Here is an 18,280-nt window from a genome sequence, read left to right as displayed (position 1 = left end):
AAAAGTTCTTAGAATACTATTTACCTGAAAAACTCAGTGTTGAAAGCCCAGTCTCAGTAATATGTACGAGGAAAACACAGTGACCTAATTAGACCCGGACCTGTTGCACGAAACAATCTGCTTGCAGCAACCTGCAAAAATAAACCGATAACCCTTGTTACTCCGAAATATAACAACTGAGTGGTGTGAGAGCTAGCTGGACCCAAAGAGTCACCGGAATATCAGACTTACCAACGGACAGAGGATCAGCACGGCACCACCAGACGCGAACGAGGATGAACGCTGGTAGTGAACCTGCTGCCTTCCGGGTCTATAAATCAAACGACGTCTGACGCCGGCACGCGATAAGCGCGTAAGGTAAAAGTAAAAAGAGGACTGAAACTAATACTTTGCTGGATAAGCCATGTAATGGGGGAAAAGAAAATGCTGATGTGACGTGACCTGAAAAAAATGGTCATGTGAGATGTACGAAAAAACGCTACACTACAACTGTGTGCTGAATAATGATACTCATGGTGATGACCAAAAGGATTAAGAATATATCCACAATGAACACCCAAAAGATGTCAAGAACTGGGGACAAAACGGGGATAAAAATAGAATCGTGTAGGTGTGAGTCTCAAGGAACCCAAGACACGAGGCGTATGAAATATGTGAGGAACTGCTGCTAATAAGGATGAAAAAATTGATAAAAATGAAAAAAAAATTGTGGTGAATCATGCTGTAAGAATGGAGGTGAAAAAATGAAATCTCATGCAATGTGATGTGTTATATACATACGCATGACATACAAACAACTGAACTGTTCAACAAAAACATAAACAAACGGGAGTCCAAAAAATAGAGGAAGAAACAGATGACATGCAAAAAATAATGTACACAGTGAAGATGCAGCCCTGAGGAACATGGTGAGGACAGTACTTACAATCTAGTTGTGTTTCACAAAAAACATGCTAATTCAATTTTGTCATTAAGTCCTGATGGTACAAGAGCATGCAAAAATTTGGTCCACCAGACCTCCCTTTGTGCCAATAGTTTCGGTGTATCCCTGTCTGTTCTTAAGGGAACCATTTCCAAAATTGTGAACCTGAGTTGGGCATTGGTATGTTGATGTTCAATCCAATGGGTGGCCAGATGGGACTTGTGACTTTTTGTGCGGATGGAACTTTTGTGCTCAGAAATGCGAGTTTTAACTTTGCGCGATGTTTTACCAACATATAAAAATCCACAGGGACACTTAATTGAATAGATCACATTCATACTGTTACAATCTCCACTGTATCTCAAGTTGATAGGTTTCTCTGTGTGGGGATGATTGATAACACTGCCTACGATAACATTATTGCAGTTCACACAATTATAGCGTTTACGCATGCCTGTAAAGGATAGTGGAATCCCCGCTGTGGGTCTACTCAATAAATCTTTAATGTTCCTACTGCGCTTGTACGCAAACAGAGGCTGTTCCAAGAATAAATCATTGAAGTCAATTTCCTGTTGGAGTAATTCCCACCTCTTTTTGATGATTTTGCTAATGGTAGGTGACAAAATAGAATATTTTGAAACAAACACTTGTCTGTTTTTGTCTCTTGGCATTTGCGGCTTAAGTAACTCAATTTGCTCTTTTTCCTGAGTTTTGGTGACTGCTTTGTGAAGTACTTGTTCTGGATAACCACGTGCTTGAAACTTTATACTTTGTTGAATGAGTGCCTCCTCTAACTGATGAGGATCTGAAGTGATTCTTTTTGTGCATAGTGTTTGGGAAAATGGCAAGTTGCGTAGCAGCGAGGGCGGATGAAAACTTGAATACAAAAGAAGATTGTTCCTATCTGTCGGTTTGGAAAAGACAGAATTTGTGAAAGAATTGTTACTCTTAGTGATAAGAACGTCTAGGAATGACAAAGATTCTGCGCTGATATTATGTATGAATTTGATGCGACTGTTTTTATCATTCAGTTCTTTGATGTTGCATTCCAAACTCAAACAAGAATCTGTCCAAATCAAGAAAATGTCGTCAATGAAGCGAAAATAAAATGCTAAATTCGTACTCCATTGACTGTTGTTGAAAATGTGGTCTAGCTCAAATTTGGACACGAATGTGTTGGCATATACAGGAGTGTACTCTTTGCCAACATTTCTATTCTCCCAACCTCATTTACTCACTTGGGTACGTCTGTGTTTCTAACGGTTAAGCTGTCACTGGCTGTTATCAGTCGATAGACATGATGATGATCACCTCTAGAAGAACTAGGAAGAGAAGAGGAAAAGTATATGTATAATTAGTATTGAAGAATTCTTATATTCCTCTAAGAGATGAGATCTGATCCACACCATTTGACATTTGTTTGCGAGTGTCCTTTTTCATTTGAAAATATATGGCAGCTTTCATGATTAAACTGCTGTTTGCCTTTTGGTAACTAAATATTAAGAAAGTAAAACTCCCAGCATTGTTAAAATGAACTATAGTTAAATGTTTAATTTCTCCAGTAAAAGAAGATCAACAAAAAAAGCACAAACATTGTCTGCATATGACCTATCTCACACCGCAGCGTCTCTGGCTTGCAGGGATACTTCCTGAGCCCAGATGAACTCTGTTCATTCCTGGTCGCTTATTTCCTTCACATGGTATGACAGTGTCCCAGCGTGGCACACTACTGGAAGCTAGTAGCCAAAGCTGTCTCCTGAGTTTTAGAGAGACCTATTGAGCCATCACCCAAAATAGCTCCACTGGGTCTTCTGAAGGATGTTGGGTGTGGAGGGGATCACATAATTGTGGAACTGGCAACAATGGTCGCCAAAAAAGGCATTGCACGCAAATGTAAATCCCAGAGTCCACCAACACTATCCGACTAAAGGTCCGGAATGTACTGGTGTGCAAAATAGGAAGAACCTATATACATTGCCACAAATTCCCACAAATACCACAAGATATGGGGCAGATGGACAACAACATACCGCCAGTTCCCGTACATCGTGTCTATTTGCCATCACACTGTTATATTGTGATCACAGATGTTATTACTGAATTGCCTGTTGAAAATAACCAGGTCCTTAGACCTTAGTATAGTGTATCATGTACTATCAACTTGGCTAGCACGACACTGAATGATTGAAATCTTACTTTTATAAAAATAAAATATATATAGAAAACATGAATAAATCAATTTGATTTACTATAATATGCAAACAAAAATCTAATATTCTCTCTTTATATAAAACTTTATAAAATAAATATTTATTTTGAATATAAATTTCCAGATTAATTGTTAATGTTTTAGTTGAATTGAAATTGTTATGCCCGCGTATGTTGCTATTCACCCTGCCCAGGTGTTTCCTTACCCGTTATTGCAGTTGGTGGGAATACCATGGCCTGATAAACCTGCCTGGAGGCACAACCGCCAGTGCTGAAGGGCCATCACAAGACACTTAAGGCATGGTGTATGCGGAGGTGCAATGTACTTTCATTGTAATGTCACTTTGTTAATGTACTTGTGGATTGGAAAACCAATAAAATATGTTTATATGAAAATAAAAAAATACAGGGTAAGACTGCCCTCCTTTTTCAGGGTAAAGATACCAATGCTATGTCTGCAGAGGTTTTATCTACATGGAAATGGCATCAATGTCCCACATGCACTGAGAGCTCTGTGTGCCAACTAAATTGATTCAACATTTCCCCAAAACAACCCTCCCCAGCCTTTATCTTAGGAAAATGTAAAAAAAAAACAAATACATTGGTCGCCTCTCGTGCGTCCATGACATGCCAACCGGCATTATTTTTTTGTTGTTGAAAAAGTGCCTAGCAAGGCAGCAGATGCTTTTTGCCAAACAAAGCCCAGCCACACATGCTGCATTCTCTAACACCGGTAGCTGGGTTGCGGCTAGAGAGCCTCGGCGGTGCCTTCTGGGCCTCCAAACCAAAGCCCCTTGGTCTTTTACAGGTATTCTTGAAAGGTAGTGTTTTACGTTTATTCAGAAGGCTAGTACCTTAGGGTTTATTTCCTTCAGCAGATGTTCCTCTATTCTTGATGCTTGTCAGGAGAATACCTGATTCAGAGTTTGTTGTTCTTTTTTTCAATAAGATTTACAATAAAATGCTAGATGTGAATTTAGTGGTTCCTCCTCTGACGAGTTTATTTTACAGTAACAGAGTAGGTCGAGATGTTAGAGCTGTGTGTTGAAGACTGTTCATTTTTTTTTTTTGTAAACAAATTTTATTCGTCAAAGACACATCCAGCGAAGCTCTGTGACCCAGAGACTTCAACCATATCAAAAGACAACATACCAGTTTTTACATTTTTCTCATGAAGTATCGTATACAGACGAAGACTGTTCATTTTGAAGTTGATTCTGTCTTCCATTGGAAGCAAATGAAGGACTCTCAGAATAGGGTAGATGGGTTCTGAATTCTTGGCTCCTTATAGGACACGTGCTGCTGCATGTAGGACAGCTCTGAAGGGGCTCTAAGTCAGAGGTGCCTGAATTACTGCTCTACGGTCAGAGGTGAGAGTAGTTGGTTTTAGTGTTTCTGAGAACAGATAACTAGAATGAGGCAGTATGTCTACTTGGCAATTTGGGATACCATGACTTCGTGGGGCTGATGGTGAAGCAAAGCAACCATGTTGAAGGTACCAGTGTGGAGCATATGCCCAGATGTTATAGTTGCTTTAAATATTTTTTGACTGTGAGTGGCAATTGTCTGTCGTAGAGGAGGAGAAATTATGTTTTGGCTGATTTCGTTTTCGGGAGAAAGAGCTAATCCAGCAATTTAGGTCTTCTCTGAAGTATTTCAGGATTGCTACATCTGATGAGACAGATGTCTTGGTAAAGTTGGGTATCATCATCATGCGAGTGGATGTTAATCCCTTTCCGTTGGAGTTATTGACCAAGCAATCCATGACCAGATTGAATAGAAAGTGATCGATAATGAACCCTTGTGGTACTCTGCGGCTTAGGAGAAGGGTGCATGACCTGAATGTGTCCATGTGATCGTGTTGAGAGAAAGGGTGAAAACAAATCAAGTACATGCCCATGCATTGCCATTCTTCTGGGCAGGATAGTGAGAAGCATCTTGTGGTTAACTGCATCAAATGGTGCTGACAGTTCAAGCAACACTGCTAAATACACATCACCCTCAACCATTGCTGTGGTTGGGGCAACAAACAACTTTGAATGCATTTAAGAGGTAATTGAAAGTTGAAATAAAAGCTTTTATGAGATGGCCTTTTCTATTATTTTTCAAAGAAAGGACGCTTTGGGTCAGGTTCTGCACTTCTATGGAATCATGGTTAGAGTAAGAGTGTGATCCGATGAGAGTTTAGTGATGATGGGGTTGACTCCTTTTCTAGGGAAGAGTCGAAGATTTTGAGTGTTGGTGGGGCTATGCCACTGGCACATGGTTTGATAACCCTATCTGGAATGGGATCGTTGGGATAGGATGCGGGACCACAAGCTCCAATTTGAAGTATTTTTCTTATGTTATTCACATTTGTATTTTGGAAACAGCATTGTTATGGCATTGTAGTGCCTTTTCTATCTGGGTGCCCCTTTTGTGCAGACCTGGGAAGGGCCTCAGTGGACTGTAACAACCATTGTTTAATTGTGGAGGTTGTAATGCTGATGTTTGGTTGTGTGTGATTAGTAATGAGTGTTTCACTTTTAGATTTGGATGGTTTTAGTAAGCTTGACAAATAAGTGAACTTGATGTATAGTGCCTGTGCCTGAACCACGTGCTCTACACCGACACAGTGCAGCAGAAAAATGTAAAGATGTATCAGTTGATCCGAGAAGCACCTCGATGCCGACTTGTGACAACCACAGAGGAAGGAGAGTCGTTGAAAACATGTTATTTCAAAGAAGAGCCGGAAACTACCCGTCCACACACGGAGCTGGCCAGACACCAACTCACTATCTGGAACCTTACACAAACTTTCATACATATCAGTTTTCAGTTTGAGATGGCAAACCGAAGACTACAATGCTGAAGACCGGAATAAGACAGCTGACTTTCAGAAATACACAAGCAAAGCTCAGAGAATACCAAGTTTGCTTTTCTGCTCATTTTACAAAGTGTACCACTTAAGTTATCAGTCCAAAACAGGTGCATGGTGCAAATCTCACAGAAGCAACCATAGAGCTCCTTGTTAACAGTGAACACCTACTTCTTGAAGGGTGGCAAAGTATGTTCTGATGATAACAGCCATTAAGGAAAAAGAGCACTCCAAACCGACGTTGCATTGTTGCTATGCAACAGAGTGAGTCATGAGTAGAGGCACACGTGAACGCGATCCAGCGCAATTAAGCCTCAGCCCTTCCCGCGCGCACTGATCTTGACGCCGGTAACATTTATGAAGTGCGCTGCAGCGTGCTTCTTAAAAGGGCTTTCAGTCTGAACAAAGACCGTTAATTGGATGGCGAGAGCGGAGTACATTTTACAACGTGCTCTTTTCATTACTTTATGAACAGAAGCAGTCCCCCGTGTGTGTGTGTGTGTGTGTGTGTGTGTGTGTGTCTCTCGCCCACCCACTGGTCCCTTTAGGTGATCCTCCCGTGCCCACGCGCAGTGTGTGATGCCACGTGTATGGTGTCCCCAACAACCAAACTAGCAGTCTACTGCTTCTCTGTGGTCTTTGCCAGACCAGAAACTGCATACTTCACCACCTCACCCCCCGCTCTAGTGAACAGACACTGGCTGTGTGCGCCAGACCAGGGACACCTCTAGGATTTTGGGGGCCTTCGGCAATCGTATCTTGGTGGCCCCTGTTCGTAACAGGTATACGTTTATGATCCATATTCTGCTCTCTTTGGCCAGGTTACTGACCAGTGTGCAGTGACACTGGTCCAAATTCTAAATGTGTTTACATCGAATTTTCAGGGATAGGTGTATTTTCTATATTGAAACACAGCAGCAGCTCGCTAATATTGTTGCAAATAATCCCTGTGAACCCCTCCCCTTTCTCATTTGTGAGGTTGGTTTTGATCTATTTTTTTTTTTTATGGATTTTGCATTTAACATAAACACAACATTTCTTGACAAAATGCATGTAATAGACTCCCACACATCACCCACATTAAAAATAAATGAAAGGAAAACGGTATTTAAAACAATCTGTTTTAAGAGTTATTCAAGGTCATATGTGCATGACTCTACAGAACAGAGCTGGCTCTCTCAGGGGGCCCACTGAAAGGCTTGGGTTCTGGGGCAAGGCCCACTTTGCCCATGCCTTAAAACATCTCTGCGCCAGACTCGTTTATTTGAGAGGTTACACAAGTGAACATGTGTTTAAATGGGAGGGTACAGTTGGGAGTGGGGACTGGGGTGGGGATGAGGCTAGCCTACCACAAGTGGGCAGTTGCCACCCAATGGAAACATCCCTGCAGAGTGCAACCATACAACCATATTTTCACATATATGTTAGCTTCTGCCACTAATTCATCTCTGATCCTCCACACTCTGAAGGGAACAGAGTTTTAACACTTTATTATTTCTCTTTGGTTCATCCTATTCCAGCTTTGTTGTTAGATTGATTAATCCATTACATTGTAATGCTTACAATGCCACCTAGTCTCTTGTCACTGCAAGTGGGGTGTGCTGTTTTGCCCGTTTGGTTCAAGCTGTTATCAGCCTGTCTTTCATTGAAGAGCTTACACCTCGCTTCCTGTAAGAAGATACTGGCACCTCACTACTACTCAAAATGTCTAGTTGGCATGCATTGGAGCTGTTCAGTTATTACCTCATTACGTGGGTTCCAGCCCTGGCCAAAATCGTGGACAAGTTGGTGGTGGCCCTAATAAAGCCATTCTGGGTGTTGCGCTCTGGTGTATTCCCATTTTGTTTCAATCTTTCACACCCGTCCCAGAACAGAGCCTGCATTGCTGGGTCTTTGGAATGACCATCACACTCCACACTTGCTCCTTCTCTACTTTTCAGTAGTAGGTGACACTACGGATACCATCTCTGCTTGAAGTGGGCCTCGCCATTTTCAGATGCCCCTTTTGAAACATCGCCAACAGATTGCATCTGTCCACATATATATGAATTAACAACCATTGACAGTTAGGGCCCAGGTATCTCCCCTGTCGCTAGGATTTGTTCCTGATGCTTGTAGTCGCAGGGGTGACCTAGCCATATAAAAGGTTAGATTGCAGGAGTTCCCCAGATACCAGGGCACTGCGTACTCGATCTGCAATGCAGAGTTAGCATCCCAAGCCACTCTGACTCTCAAGATATCCTGGCCAAAGGAGATGGTGTGAAATTGAGGCACAACATCACTCTACTTTCACGGTTGCAGTAAAGATTGGAACGTCCAGCCTGAGTTGTTGTATTATATAGCTCTTTAATAATTCATCAAAACATATAACTATACTTGCAGTAAAAATAGTAACCAAACTTTACCTAACTTGAGCGCCGAGACGCCTCAGGGTAATTGTTTGCGCTTTATAAAACCCAAATCAAACGATGAAAAATGCACAAACCAAGTGAAGAAAATGACGCAATGAAAGGTAGGTGCTGCACTCTGCACTGAAGTTGCATAGGATATGCACTATTCGTGATCGCTAACACTGTAGTGTAAACATGGTTTACTGTCACTAACCAATTGAGAACACAAGAAATATTACATTACGACTAATCCCAGCCGGGCAACCCCTAAAGGAAGAAGATTAAATACCACAACAGTAGAATAAAATGTCTTGGTCTCCAGCTTTCAGAGTAATAGAACTGGGAAGATACTTATCTCCTGGTTTAGGGGAAAGCTCTGCCAGTTTCTTGAAAAAATGTCTATCTCTTGCCCGGGGCCATGGGTGTCGTGGTAACTGCAGGTCAATGGCTTCATAATCAGGAGGGACATATCTCTGTACTTATATGGGACAGACAGCTGTCTAACCCACAAGAACAAATGGCGTGTGAACCCACAGGCTACAGTGCAAGCCATTCAAATGTTGGATCTCTGCACTGTAGGACAGGCGATCACAAAGTGAGGCTCAGACACACTTCTTCGGGCACAAGGGCTGTATTAGGCTGGTGATGGGCCTGGTGATGGGCCTGCGGTTTACACCATGCTGAATGTTTCCTGTTTAGTACTGGGAAACTGCAAGCAGGTGTCCAACAAAAGTGAACTACTGCACACACAAATATTGGCACAGTGAGGGATTTCGGACTCCAGGCATGGTCACCATCCCATTCATCTCCACTTGTGGGTTGTAGTTTCTTGGACAGTCTTCATCTGGCCTCCGCTGAGACTTGCTTGCGGCTACCATGCTGGGAACTTTAGTTGCAACAGTGCGGGCGAGCAGAGACTGAGCAAGGCATCATTGTCCGTTTTAGCGTCTAGGAAAGTTACAGCATGCAGGTCAACACAGGGATCAACACAACTGCAACAATGCTGGTCTGATTCTGTGTAAATATTGTCGTTTTTCACTAACTTAGCATGAGAACGTTGCAGCTTGCCTGCTGTTTTGCACACGTTACTACACGTCTTTATTTTTTGCAATATTTTTAAAGCCTGCTTTCACATGAGAAGTCCTCTCTGTGTTCGCTCTCTGCATGTTTTTGGAATCTTGACTGAACAGTATGTGCAAGGTCGAACAACAATGTTATTTTGTTCTGGCCAGTCCTTAGCCTAAACATATCGATGCAGCTGTTGTTTGGACAGCGTACTTTGGTTTTTTGTGGGATGCACGAATAGGTAACACACACTTGGAGAGGGACCTTTCCAAGGAGACGAGCGCCCATGATGTAGATCTACCATCTATAGGCTAAGGTATGGGGTCTGCTGACAAAACCCAGGGATCTTCTATTATATAATAATACTTCTTCTTAGCAAGGGGAGGGGGATTAGACACTATAGTCCTTTCTCCATTGTCTTTTTATGATGACCTCTCCCTTGATGATTTATGAACTGACTGCTATGCTGACAATATTTGTATTATGCATTTTCCTGCTTGTTGTGGCTCGTATACTGCATGTAAGGGCACGTTAGTTAAAATAAATATTTTAAACTGCTTTGTGTCTCCGTCAGATCTTATTGTGGACGAGTACAAGAGAGTGAGCGAAAAAGTGTCTTGTTACTGCGATTCCTGAGAGAAGTGGCAGTGTTGTGTTCTGGGGTGTCTAATCATTTGTTTCTCTGGGAGTGAGTAGGAGAGCAAGTGTGACACAATAACTAGTCGGTCCTGGGTTTGTAGGTACTAAGGTGGTGGGAAGACTCAGTCCCTTTAAAACCAAGGTCCCATTTCCTGTGCATAGTTCTGTATTTGTGCAGAATCACTGCAACATAGGTGACAGCACATTTCCATACAATATCCATGCAAAGCCGTGTTTTTCCCTCCGCGAAGTTGAGGCAAAGTTTCCCTCTTCAGAGAGAGGCTTCTGGAATTCACTGTTGCGGCTGCGTAAATTTGTAGCACCAGACTTGTGCCATTTCAAAGGGCCTGCTCCGGAGACTTTTCATTGTGCTGTGGCAGGTGACATCCATCTTCCAGCTTGCAACCATTTTAACTAAACCGATGTTTTTGATCAACTAAAGATTATCTTAATGACATGTCCTCAGAAGGTGATCGCGATCAGTTTTCATTTTGTTTTACAATGTTCATAAAGGTTTTTGTAAAAACCATACCCTTAATATTTGTGAACATTCATATTCATTGCAAATATGTCCCTATGCTTAAATTGCTTTGGGAACAGCTGTGGCTCCTCCGCTAATGTGGAAGAGGGTTGCCCCACAGCTCTTGGAGCAGTGCAAAGGCAAAATAAAATGATTATAACAGAACGTTATTATCATTTTATTTTTAGTGGAGCTTGGAGCCAGGTTAGAGCAGGCTGGGCTCGCTGATTCAGAGGGAGGAGGTGTGGTATAATGTGCACCTTAATTGCGCATGATGGCGTGGCCAGCCTTCTTGGGCCGGCCAAACCGCCACACGCACTTAGCATGTTCTCCATCCGGGTCTATTGCACAGACTGGGTGGAGAACATGCACAGGCTCCCACTCCCTGTCTGAGAGCCGAACCATGACGCTCAGATCAATCCCAACGCTGCTGTTTTGCTGGTGACAGCAGCGTTGAGATTGGTTAGGGGAGTCCGGGAGCTGCTGGGAGCCAGGAAAACAGCGAGGACAGAGAAGAGGCAGCTGCTGGTGACCGGCGAGGAGCAGATGAGTCATTTTTTTCTATTTTTCTAACACCCCCTCCTCTCCACCCCTGCCCTCTACCAGCTGCCACCGATTGGGAAGCTAGTAGTCACTACCATTTAGTGCAGGTATTCCACCTCAAAAAGCGCTACGGTTGTAACCACCCAGGACCTGGATAAAGAGGTCGGGATGGGTTACCACTTTGAGACTGCTACTGAGTAGTGAGAATTCACCAAGAGTCTCTCTGAAGAGCACCACTTCGCAGTGTGGGACCCCCTTGGGACTAGGGATCACCTAAACTGTGGCAAAAAGAGAAAGAACAGCGGGGATACTCCAAGACAAAGATAAAATGTCTGGCATGAAACAGCTACTTAGGGTGGTTGAAGATTTTCTTCCTTACAATTTCCCTCTTTAAAATAGATTTTTCCACACCTTTCGTGATGCTAAATTAGATTCAGAGTGCATACGCAACCATGTCGATGACACTCACCTTTGTGTTAGAATCACAAATAAAACAAGGTTTCTGGAGGTGATGGCAGTTCCGGGAGGCACGTGCACCAATTGAATGTGGCTAAATTAAGCAAAAAATGAGTTTCCCATTGTTGTTTGAAAATGAACATCCTATCAAACCCCGTTCCTCTAGTTTCTTCTTGGTGAAACTATTAAACCGTCCACGCATTGGCATAGCCAATAGGTCTCGCCTTTGGGACCTTATAAGTGTTTAGCCATGCAACAGTTGCATAACTAAATACTTATAATGTCCCAAAAGCGAGACCTATAGGCTATGCAAAGCGGCCATGCGTTCGCGAAAGTGAAAGTGATCGCGATCGCGATCACCATCCGAAAATGAAAGTAATCACGGTAAAGCGAAGGGCGCGCGCCCGCGCACATGCACTGTAGCTCTAGGCTGGCCTGGTAGCACTTCTTGGCGCCCTCTCAATAAGTCTCGCCAGACCAGCGCATGCGCTGGGTCAGGCGAGATCTAAAAACTTGGGCGCAGTTATAGATAGGGAAGTGGCCCTGGCCATTCCAGCCTGAACTATGAATGAGAACAGGTTTTTTTCCCTCTCAAATCAAGAACCTTTTAAAGCCTATTTGTAATTTACTATCAACTGATCATGGGGCTGTAGTAGTTGGGGCGGCCATTGATTTCAGTGTGACCCACCACAGCACCTTCCTGTAAGCCATCCTACTGTATAGACTTCAGCTCAAGCAGAATGCTGCAGTAATACTCATTTTAGATCAGAGAAGAATGCATCATGTTTCAGAGAGCAGGAAAGCACTTCACTGTTAACCAGGCCATGAAAACATCGATTTCAAATAATGTTCAGGGGCACCTAAACGTCAGTCATTCTGGCCATAGCTACACCAGACCTTCCCTCTCTAGCCGCTGTGTCACATCCTCGGGAGTTCAGGGAAAACCTTGTTCTTCCTCGTCGTATTTTGAGCTTCTAAGCAGGACCCCAGTTCTCGGGTCTTTTTGTGTTTCATCTTGTACAGGCTGGAAAAGGCTTCGAAAACCATTCTTTATTTTCCCATCCTATCTTTTCTGAAATGTTTTTGTCAGTGGTGTTTGGCGTTAGTGCAGGCGTACGATGAACTGGCATGCCGCCAGAATAAGAGACATTACCCACCCAAGACTTGGCACTCACTATCTTGTTTTATTTAAGAAATAGCCTCCCTGTTTTGAAATCAGTTATGCAAAAATCCTCAACCTTGGTTCCCCAAGCGCTGAAATGGAGGCAAGCAAGCGAGAGGATTTATGGAAAGAGCCAAGCCAGAGATATGGCTTGGCTCTACAAGGCGAAACACAAAGAAGCCAGGCTCTGCCAGGCTGTTGAGCTCTGGAATGTGTGCATGTGGTGCAGACTGGCCAATAGCTTTGTTTTTGAGTTTTATATAGCGCGAACTAGACCTGAAGATATCAGGAATCAGAGCGCTTTACATGAGCACCAGTGTTGTTACAGATGGACACATTCATTTTTGTTAGGCACGGGGAGATTAAGTGATTTGCCCAGAATCATAGGATGTTGATCGTCGTTGCCGAGACTCGAACTCGGTTTTCCAGCTTCGAGGTCGACTGCTCCCGCTGTAAGGCTGGCTACATCCTGTCCCCTAAAGTTCAATATGATGAACATGTTGTAAAAGGCTGGTGCACCTGACAGGTCGATAGTGCACACAGTCAGTCCCCTCACACTACTGACTCTACCCCAACCCTAACTGCCTGTCTCACCTCTCTTACATTCCCCAGTTTTTCCCCCCCTCTCCCATTTCTCACCACTCCCCAGGCCAAATCCTCCTCCTTTCTTGCACACGCAACTATCACCAAGCTGCCACCCGTGTCCTTCTCTTCGCTCTCTCTTCCTAGCCACTCTCCATCTTCATTATCCCTCTCTCTCTCTTCCTCTCCACTCTCTTTTCCTCTCCGTCCCTCCTGTCTCCCTCCAACACTCGCATCCTGTGCTCGAGGCGTCAGGGGCCAGCTCTTAGAAAGGGAGCGCCGGGAGCAGCAACAGCATTGGTGGAAGCACAGCTGCAGAAAGAACTAGCTGGAGTCTGTTGGGCTCGTGTTTAGCACGTGAGCTGCAAATGACCTCGTGCTGAGCCTCAACTAGATGGCTCGAGCCTTCTGTGGCTCACCCACCCTCCTCAGCACAGGTCATTATTACCAGTCTCATGAACTCATCTCGGACCTCAGGTGAATACCCTGAGAGTCCCAAACATGATGCAGCCTTTCGAGTGTGTGTCTCTTTCTATGCAGAGGAACTGAACATCGGGGAGGATGTTTCCCCTCATTGTGGGGCGGTTTTATGAAGTCTCCTTTGTATAACCTCAGACAGGCACCACCGTTGTAAAGGAGCGTCGGTGACGTCCGAGAACGTTATGCAAGCTGTGATGTAGAGAAATAACTCGTGGTCAGATTGTTGCGTCAAAAGTTAGTGTATCCCAGTTCCCTCCCAATCCTCTTTTTTTGGCACAGACAGGGATACAATTTAACATCTTTTGTGAATTGATTAAGAGACTTGTAAAAATATTCCACAGATATTAATGAATCGTTATGGACTTCCCAGACACTGTCCCAGTCAATTGATCTCAAGGGTGGCTCATTTCATCCTCTTTTGCACCGATTTTTTTTTTCATCAAATCGTAAAACATATGCTATGACATTTTGCTATAAAAGGTCATGTTTACATGGCTTCCTTAAAATCAGAGGATATGTCTCCTCAAACAAATCCTTCAGTTTCAATGTCCAATCCAAATAAAAAATAAAAAATCACCATTGATGCTCTTTTCCCCTACTACATTTAGTCATACCTCATCTATTCGCCAACTGTATCCATCCGGGAATGTGGGGGCTAATCCCCTTGTTTTGCAGGCCTCTTAACATGAAGGGCCCCTCTACTGAGTAAAATCCCTCTTTAGCATCCAACAAAAGGACCATTATTGGTTCACGATTGTATGAGTCCTCTCAAGACAATTGTGGAGGTCTATAAGGTTTACTCCGGATAACTTACTTGGCCTTACACCAAACTGGTCCCGGCCGCTCAGTCACCACAGTTAGGAGATGGGTGCCTTTGCGAGCACTTTACTCTTTCGATTGGTATCAGCAGTCTGAAGCACATTTGTTTTTTGGTTTATCTTCTTTATGTATTAGGAATACAGTGCCTGGTTCTCTGGTAATTTGAGAGACTCCCCCTTGTCAGAGCGAGTCAGAACATAGGTAACGTATGACCTGACATACACGTGGAACGCTTTTTCAATAGCTTGACTGCAAATTAATTTGGTCCATTTACCTTTCCAGGTTGTAGTTGCGAGAATACTTTATAAAAACATCCCCTTCAGCCACCTCTTCTTCTAAATTCAAGAGGGCTTTAAAGGTTTAGACAAGAGCAGCATCTCTTGTTTTCATGACCCTGTTAATATCTGTATCCATCGACTTTCTGCATCCTTCTTTCTATGCCAAGCTAATAAATTACCCGACATATATCTCCCCCCTTGAACCTCTTCTGTAATCACAGCTACACGCGAAACAATACACCTATTAATCATTTCAAACCAATTGTAGGCTTTGTTCAAAGATCATAATAAACGGTTAGTGGTCAGATGCCCCCCTCGATAGTGTTCACCACAGCTTGCAACTTTGAAAGGGTTAATAAGAGTCCATTAACATTACAGTTCTGATCCAAGTACATTTGCATTTGCTCCAGTGTTCCATTGGACGGAAGAAATCAGGGGGAGTTACATCAAGATAATTTTCAATTAATTAATTCATATTTCACGCTCATCGTGTTTGTATTTATCAATGAAATGGCTCCCCAACTATCATATCCATGAAGTTCTCACACTACTCGGGCAAGATAAATAAAGTCAGCTAAAAAGTTAACCTTGTTAAGAAACATTCATATCTTCGTCCTTATTCCTTTAAACGTTTTTGATAATAGGATGTTTCCAATTTAGTTTCAAATTATGAAAACATTTTGCTGTACCAGTAGCATTTTGCATTGCATGGTGGTTCTGGCGACCTGCTGTTCATCATGAACCACACATTGATCTCCACTTGGAGAAGGTTGTAGCTGTGGGGTGGAATCATAGCTTTGTTAAAAGTAAAAATGCGTTACAACAAACAAATGATGGACGGAATGCTGACAAAATGAAAAGAACGATGGATTTAACCCAGATCTCTTGACTGGGGGAGAATGTCTGCATTGTCAGCATTCCGTCCATCATTTGTTTGTTGTAAAAGTAAAAATGCAGCACTCATAAAATGATGCAGACAATAAAACTTCATCCTACCCATCCGAGAAACTGTTTCTGCTCCAAGAAGCGAGGATTGTATTCACTTTCCCTTCACTTTCTTGTAGAGCTATCTAAGGCAGAGATTAGGAACTGGTGACCACTCTGCGGTCTTTAGATGTGAGAGGCCTTGGATTAATTCCAGCTTTTTTCATATCTAGTGTGATTCTGAGCAAATCACTTTATTTTCTCGTTTCTTATTACTAGCTGAAAACATTGTTAGAATATAACGTGCGATTATAGAGACGAATTTCCTTGAACTGCTCAAACGATGTGTTCCATGCTGCCTGTTTTTCACTTTTATGGCCTACTCAATGCCTAACCCTCCCCCCCCCCCCCCCCCCCCCCAACATTCGCTTCGAATGGCATCTTGTCTCTCCACATAAAAAGTAGATCACTCCTAGACAGGATGCATATGAGAGGCGTGATTACTCACCTCACTCTTAATAACAGACTACTGACCAGAACAAACATTTTGTATCCACTCGCCAAAATAAACTACTTCACAACAAACTGCAGCTCATTCCCTTGCACACTCTGTCTGAAATGCACTCTCCTCCCAAGGGCGGTTCACCCAACCTCTCCCCCATTACACTTGATTTGATACACCCACTCCCGAACAGCCCAACATGTGCACATAAACCTCAATGCTTCATATTATCTTTCCACACACAATACTTCTAACACACCCTAGCTCCCCACATGCGTTGTAATGTCTGATGTCACGCACACATCCTACTAGCAGTCTTCGGAGCTAGACTTCCCAAACAGAAAGATCAATCTGTTAATCCAACGCAAAAGGGTCGTCTCCTCTCCGTTTAGTGGCACATCTCCTAAACATCACATCAAAGATGCCTCCTAACTCCAGCACTGCAGTCCCTACTACAGCTTCCCTCATTTGAGACTGTCACCTTGATGCTACCGTGTTCACGGAAACCTATGCTGTTCATCATCTGACCACTAGGATTTAACGTATTAATGTTTGAGAGAACATTATGCGAGTGGTGGGTTGGAGGAAGAGAGTGGCATTGATTGATTAATTGCAGAGACATCAAGATGTCAACCGTGACCAATCTCCTGTGCCCCTCAACTGAAAAAGTTGTAATGTCAGTCAGTCAAACTGATTCGATGGTTCGCTGATCCATATGGTACGAAGGCTGAACAGGTTTTTTTTTATATATGTAATGTATTGCATTGGTATTTGAAAAAAAAGAACAAAAAAGTTTTAATAATAATGATCGAGAGAATATTAAAGCCTAGTGGGGAGGTGTTGCCTTTAACCACTCAAAGGCCCTTAAATATAAATTGTTTTATTCATGAAACTCCTCATCATCAAAGTGCTTCACTGTGGAGATTTCAAACATTACACCTAAACCATATAGGCTGAATATCTTATACTGCACACTTGGCAACAAGAGTTTAATTGATGGTTTTCTTGATTAGTGCTTTAATCAACTCACCTCCTTATGTTATAATATTTTCCAGGGACATTTCAACAATCACTGGGAATAACATGAAGCCAGTCACACATTCCTCCACAAATCCTTTCTTTTTAACATTAACCGACTACAACATTGCACCTCCCTACCCACAAAAGGGCTGTGCCCTGGCCTTTTTTAAAAACACATTTTGCATGTAAATCGCTACCCCTCATGAATTCGGTCCATAATCCTGAATTTAATGCAAACTTCTACACCGGATAACAAACTGGCTAAAATTTAGAGATCTCAAACACATTGTCAACAAACCTTGGCAAAGCTAATAGATCTGGCTTAAATGTGCTAGCAAAAGCAAGCACAAACTATCATAGACTATTAGTGTGTGTCTCTGTATGTCCTATCACATTCTGTACCTTCTAAATCTGTGTCCTGTATTTTTCCCAGCAAGCAGTTTTGCTATTTTTTAATTCTTAAGATTGTGGTGCTGGTGCCGTGCAGCACCACAAGCCTAGTGGATAAGAAATGGGGCACGGACGTACGAGGCATGAACAGAGGCATGTTGTCCAGAGAGACACCACCAATACTCTGAGCACACTTTTGCATACTTGTGTTTGGATGTGTTAGCATATTAAAGCCACACCTATTCGCTTTGCAAATGCTTGCCACGAAATTGTGTGACCAGAGTTGATATTTTCTAGCATACTTCTCCGCCTTGATGCCTTTTCTCTGTAGCAGACACATTGGTCTGGTCATAAAGAACGTGGTTTGGAGGTGTGACTTCCGAGCATGGCGCTGGCCACTCTTCTGTGTGTCTGTGCCCTCTGGCACCTGCATCTTCCTGCAGCTTTGAGTTGAAGATGGGAACTTATCTGATTTGAAAGTGGTCTGAGGCTTCCTCTGTCTTGAAGCGATAGCCTGTGGTTA

General features: G+C 43.0%; 1 protein-coding gene across 14 annotated transcripts in view; it reads left to right on the top strand.

Annotated features, from left to right (window-relative positions):
* Positions 1–18,280, top strand: part of KLHL5 (kelch like family member 5) — a 592,018-nt gene that overhangs the window by 114,083 nt on the left and 459,655 nt on the right. The window lies entirely within an intron of this gene.

The sequence above is a fragment of the Triturus cristatus genome, chromosome 2_2, assembly GCF_964204655.1.
Source record: "Triturus cristatus chromosome 2_2, aTriCri1.1, whole genome shotgun sequence".
Lineage (NCBI taxonomy): Eukaryota > Metazoa > Chordata > Amphibia > Caudata > Salamandridae > Triturus > Triturus cristatus.
Note: the sequence above shows the minus strand (reverse complement) of the source record. Positions and strands in the feature narration are given on the sequence as shown.